The 6,000-nt window shown below is 39.6% G+C and overlaps 1 protein-coding gene across 2 annotated transcripts in view; it reads right to left on the reverse strand.

Annotated features, from left to right (window-relative positions):
• Positions 1–4,411, reverse strand: part of LOC139422781 (tyrosine-protein kinase Fer-like) — a 41,157-nt gene extending 36,746 nt beyond the window's left edge. The window contains exon 1 of one of the 2 annotated variants that reach the window (XM_071174123.1): positions 4,309–4,411. The gene's annotated coding sequence lies outside the window, so the exon portion shown is untranslated. The remainder of the gene's footprint in view (positions 1–4,308) is intronic. The other variant, XM_071174121.1, reaches the window with a different exon arrangement.
• Between the last annotated feature and the right edge of the window lie 1,589 nt (positions 4,412–6,000).

A 6,000-nucleotide genomic window follows, 5' to 3' on the forward strand; every position in this document is an offset into this window, starting at 1 on the left:
AGTTTGATTTACAGTTTTACTGCAAGATATGAATTACCACAATGATGTTTGTTCTTAAAATTACGTATATTATTAAAACAGAAAAATTAAGTAAATAACCCACATTATCTTTAAAAATAAAATGTATGGTTTTGATTTTCCTGGTTTTCGTTTCCTCAGTTTTTCGCTCCAGAAAACCCCCAACACTTTTTTAATAGAAAAACAAAATTGGATGTTCTAAGTCCACAACAATGCTTTAACCACATCAGGAGACCACTTTTGAGGTCTGGGAAAAATCTGATCAATTTTGCAACTAGCAAGAGGCTGTTGTTTAGCAGTGTTTTGATGGTAGAGTTTGCAAAACAAATACCCACTGGATTGCTGAAAATAATCATGATATCATTCTGCCAGGTAAGCTTAGGCTACTTTGTATCAACATTTAATTGAGAAGGTTTTTGGGAAAACCTTTCCATCTACCAGAAGACCGTTTTCATTAGCATCATCGCTAATGGCTACACAAAGTGGTAGACATGTGCACTACGCACACACACTTGTTGCTTCTTCAGAAAGTTGCAGGAAATATAAATCCCTGAGGCACTCTGTTCATGTCTTATGATAAATTAAATAATTTGCAAATTAGGGAGCCAAATAAACAACTCTCTCACCGATGCGATTCGGAAGGCTACACTGACTGACAATACGAGTCATTGTCTGGAATTCTAGGAAAGTAAACCTGTCAAAGGGATATAGGATATGGACTTTATTCAGTCAGTTCGACAACTTTTATAAACTAATCAACACTTGCTGTTCAATTGTCAATCAACTCACAGTAAATAGCCTACTACGCGCCACGACTCCGCATGCCTGGCTATGTGAAACACTCAAAAATTATTAATGTGTCAGAAAACAATAATTAGGCTAAGTCGTAGATTGACTTATCGTTAACACTTACATTACATGGGACATGCAAATTCACAAGCATCATGCTTACTCAACCAGAGATATGTACGGTACCTTTGGAAAGTATTCAGACCCTTTGACTTTTTCCACATTTTGTTAGGTTACAGCCTTATTCTAAAATGTATTACATTTATTTTTTCCTCAATCTACACACAATACCCCATAATGACAAAGCAAAAAATGTAAAAAAAACATTTACATAAGTATTCAGACCCTTTACTCAATAATTTGTTGAAGCACCTTTGGTAGCGATTACAGCCTTGAGTCTTCATGGGTATGATGTTAAAAGCTTTGCACATCTGTATTTGGGGAGTTTCTCTTATACTTCTCTGCAGATCCGCTCAAGCTCTGTCAGGTTGGACAGGGAACGTTGCTGCACAGCTATTTTCATCTCTCCAGAGATGTTTGATCGGGTTCAAGTCCGGGCTCTGGCTGGGCCACTCAAGGACATTCAGACTTGTCCCGAAGCCACTCCTGCATTGTCTTGGCTGTGTGCTTAGGGTCGTTGTCCTGCTGGACGGTGAACCTTCACCCCAGTCTGAGGTCCTGAGCGCTCAGGAGCAGGTTGTCATCAGGGATCTATCTCTCTGTACTTCGCTCCGTTCATCTTTGCCTTGATCCTGACTAGTCTCCCAGTCCCTGCCCCTGAAAAACATCCCCACAGCATGATTCTGCCACCACGCTTCACCATAGGGACGGTGCCAGGTTTCCTCCAGACGTGATGCTTGGCATTCTGACATGCACTGTCAACTTTGGGACCTTACATACACAGGTATGTGCCTTTCCAAATCATATGCAATCAATTTAATTTACCACAGGTGGACTCCACAATCAAGTTGTAGAAACATCTCAAGGATGATCAATGGAAACAGGATGCACCTGAGCTCAATTTCGAGTCTCAGAGCAAAGGGTCTGAATACTTATGTAAATAAGGTATTTCTGTTTACAATTTTTTATAAGTGTTCAAACATTTCAAAAAACTTGTTTTCGCTTTGTCATTATGGGGTATTGTGTGTAGATTGTTGTGGACTTTTTATTTTATTTAATCAATTGTATTATAACGCTGTAATGTAACAAAATGTGAAAAAAGTCAAGGGGTCTGAATACTTTCCTAAGGCACTCTTATATAATGACAGAATGCTCATGTCTCTGCCCTATTAATAGGAGTCAATGTCCCAAAGGCGGGAAGGTAGGTGACATGCTTAGGTCCAAAATAAGTCCATAGAAACAAATTTGGCAGACATTGGACAGATTTTGGAAAGAGTGAAACGTCTCGCTTTGCCTCTGCTGCATCTCCCTGTAAATCACTTGCTTTGTGACTTACAGGCACCTATCCTATCAATAGATTGCTAAAACCTAAAACATTCATATCGTTCATGCTAGCGGGAGAGGGCTCGACGGACTAACTTTTACATCAAAAGTTGCCTAATTAAAGTTGCAATATGCAGAAACCGCTCCTTCATTTTCTGGTTGTTCAAATTCTAATAGTTTGCGACAAAAACGAGCAATGTATAATGTAGAGCGGCATTTAGCAGCATCTAAATCACTCTTAAATATCATTTCAATAAACAAAAAGTGTTTTCACCTTGTGTACAAAACCAAAAGTAAAAGATGCAAAAACTAAACTAAAGAATGGGAAGCATAGAAATAGAGCATATAGAATAGATCTACCAATTATTTTAGACTTGCTTTCAACGAGAATGACAGATCTATAACTCACATATCCATGTGAATTTGGTTGGGTCGCCCAAAAAGTTGCTTTAATATGAAATGGAAAATGTATCTGGCTGAAAATGAGTCTGTAACCGGCTGATTAGCCGACAGACGGCGCTAATGGAAAACACTGCTTTGACCTGACAGTGTCTCGTGACACAACAACCAACCTTGGGTACAATAAAGACATTCAGCCAGTAGCCTACATTTTATAAGCCCACAGCTGTAGAAAACTTGTCAAACAACAAGTCAATGACTTGAAGATGAACAGCGATCTCAATTTCAGTAAATTGGTGGCCACAATGCCATTCTTCACATCTGGGTCTCCTTCTCTAACGTGTGCCACAAATTGTGAGTCAAACCGTGTAATTAAAGTTGTACACAGGAGTATGACAGTGAAATGTCTTCTTAATGTGATGTTGTTATAATCCTCTTTCTCACCAGCAATAACACAATTAGGGTGGGTGGGTGATGGGCTGGCGGAGGGTACCATCAGTGGGAGTTAGCTAAACTCAACAAGGATTTGCTGCGCGCTACAGAACAGCGGTGGTGGTACTGCTGCTTGAATACCCCATCTGAGTGAGCAGTCTAGCAAAGGAATGTCCTCCTCATTCGGTTCACTGCTGTGACATGAAAAGGTCATGGAACACAAGGCTGACAGACAAACAGTGTCCTGATTATTTTCTAGACTTTATTTCATATCTAGCGTATGTTTGTAGCTTAATGTAGGTGGTAAGTATATGCAAACACTGTTAGGCTACGCTATTTGTTAGCTAAATGCAATCTGTTAGCTATGATGGGAGAGAGAATATTGGACACAGCTGGCTAAGTGTGACAAGGGGTTTTGTAAAGTCCAGTTGGCTGGCTGTGAGAAGGTTTTCTGTAGCTGCATCCGTTTCATCCGCCCATTTCGTGGCAATCCACGATACAGTACTTTACAGCACAGAAACGGTTTCTCAATAACACTGGCTATAATGTCAACAAGTTGTCATAGATGTCAAAACCATTGATGGAATACAATAACAATCACAATGAACTGTTTGCAAACTGACAACATAATTTGCACTTTCACCTAAGATGGCCATTGAATACATGCCTACATGTTTCCCATCCTGAGGAAAGTTGTTGTGCATCAAAGGCATTAGAACAGAACATGCGCCAAAGCTCCTAATGTGGATGTGCCTCTTCTGACCAAACGCGGTCCAGTAGCTAGCTAGCATGAGTAGGCTAGGCATCTAAATATCTGAACATAATCTGATTCACATTGTCAAGCTAACTAACTAGCAAACTATCTTAGCATTAGCAGTTAGCTTGCTAGCTAGCTAACGCTACCCACATTTAGGGTGAAAACTGTTAACTATGTGACAACAAAAGTTTAATAAATATGGTCTGCTTTATTATAAAATGCTCCTATAACAATATCATGGGGAAATTAAAGGGAGGGGCGGTGTTTGTATTAGCTATTACCTTGCTGGCTAAACCGATAGGTAAAGTTAGCTATTCCTGCTAATTTCGGTTGTCTGGACATTTTTTTTCTCCAGGAAAAAAATCCTTAACCATTGCTCGAAAGTGTTTGTTCTCTAGCAAATATATATCAAATCTACAGGATCCCATTCAAATAGACAGTTGATACAATCAATGACAGACTGCACTCACTTTATTATGATAGTTTCTTTTCTCCTGTTATTTCTCCTTGTCTCCTGATTTCTTGGTATTCCTCTTTTCTTTTGCTCGGCTGCCGGAGCTGGGATTCGGGAGGGGTTTCCGCTCTGGCTCTGTACGGGTCTGGTCTACCATAGGGCTATGACGTGTGTGTGTGTAAAATACGGTGTGTTTTAGAACGAGATAGAAATGGTTAAATTACACAGCTCTGCTCCTGACATACATACATGCAAGCCCCAACGTCCATCACATCACACACTCACAAATCTTACAGCTTCACTGCGCTTCATATATGCCCCTCTCTCCTTCCTACTCCTATGACTTATTGTGTTTTTTGGGGTAAGAAAACACATCAATAGCTTCATTAGCTCTTCAATAGGCTACAGTCCCCTCGAATTTATGACTAAATTGTATGGCGGCATTTGTACAGGTAGCCTAGTGGTTAAGGGCGGTGGGCCAGTAACCGAAAGGTCGCTGGTTCGAATTCCTGAGCTGACTAGGTAAAAAAATCTGTCGATGTGTCTATGAGCAAGAAACTTAACCCTACTTGCTCCTGTAAATCGCTCTGGATAAGAGAGTCTGCTAAATTACTAAAATGTACAGTTGGGAGGCCTACTGTAAAGAATTCTTATCAATCATAATTGACAAGGAACAAACCAAGAGTCAATTAACCTATTACTTGGTGAGAGTCTATCAATTATAGCTAATAACCTTATGTTACCACTTTCAGTTGGAATAGACTACAGTAGTAATTTTGCCCAATACATACACTATAAATAAGCCCCCAAGGGTTCCAAAACTGGGTTGGGACTGGGACCATATACACCACCGTTCAAAAGTTTGAGGTCACTTAAAAAGAAAATGACATTTTTTGTATATTTAAAATAACATCAAATTGATCACAAATACAGTGTAGACATTGTTAATGTTATAAATGACAATTGTAGCTGGAAACTGAAGATTTTTTTAGGAAAAATCTACATAGGTGTACAGAGGCCCATTATCAGCAACCATCACTCCTGTGTTCTAATGGCACGTTGTGTTAGCTAATCCAAGTTTATCATTTTAAAAGGCTAATTGATCATTAGAAAACCTTTTTGCAATTATGTTGGCACAGCTGAAAACTGTTGTTCTGATTAAAGAAGCAATATAACTGCAATAACACTAGTTGAGTATCTGGAGCATCAACATTTGTGGGTTTGATTACAGGCTCAAAATGGCCAGAAACAAATAACTTTATTCTGAAACTCGTCAGTCTATTCTTGTTTTGAGAAATGAAGGCGAGAAATTGCCAAGAAACTGAAAATCTCATACAACGCTGTGTACTACTCCCTTCACAGAAGAGAGCAAACTGGCTCTAATCAAAATAGAAAGAAAAGTGGGAGGCCCCGGTGTGCACAACTGAGCAAGAGGACAAGTACATTACAGTGTCTAGTTTGAGAAACAGATGCCTCACAAGTCCTCAACTGCAGCTTCATTAAATAGTACCCGCAAAACACCAGTCTCAACGTCAACAGTGAAGAGGTGACTCCGGGATGCTGGCCTTCTAGGCAGAGTTGCAAAAAGCCATATCTCAGACTGGCCAATAAAAATAAATATGGGCAAAAGAACACAGACACTGGACAGAGGAAGATTGGAAAAAGGTGTTATGGACAGACTAATCTAAGTTTGAGATGTTCGGATCAC

This window comes from Oncorhynchus clarkii, chromosome 12 (assembly GCF_045791955.1).
Source record: "Oncorhynchus clarkii lewisi isolate Uvic-CL-2024 chromosome 12, UVic_Ocla_1.0, whole genome shotgun sequence".
Lineage (NCBI taxonomy): Eukaryota > Metazoa > Chordata > Actinopteri > Salmoniformes > Salmonidae > Oncorhynchus > Oncorhynchus clarkii.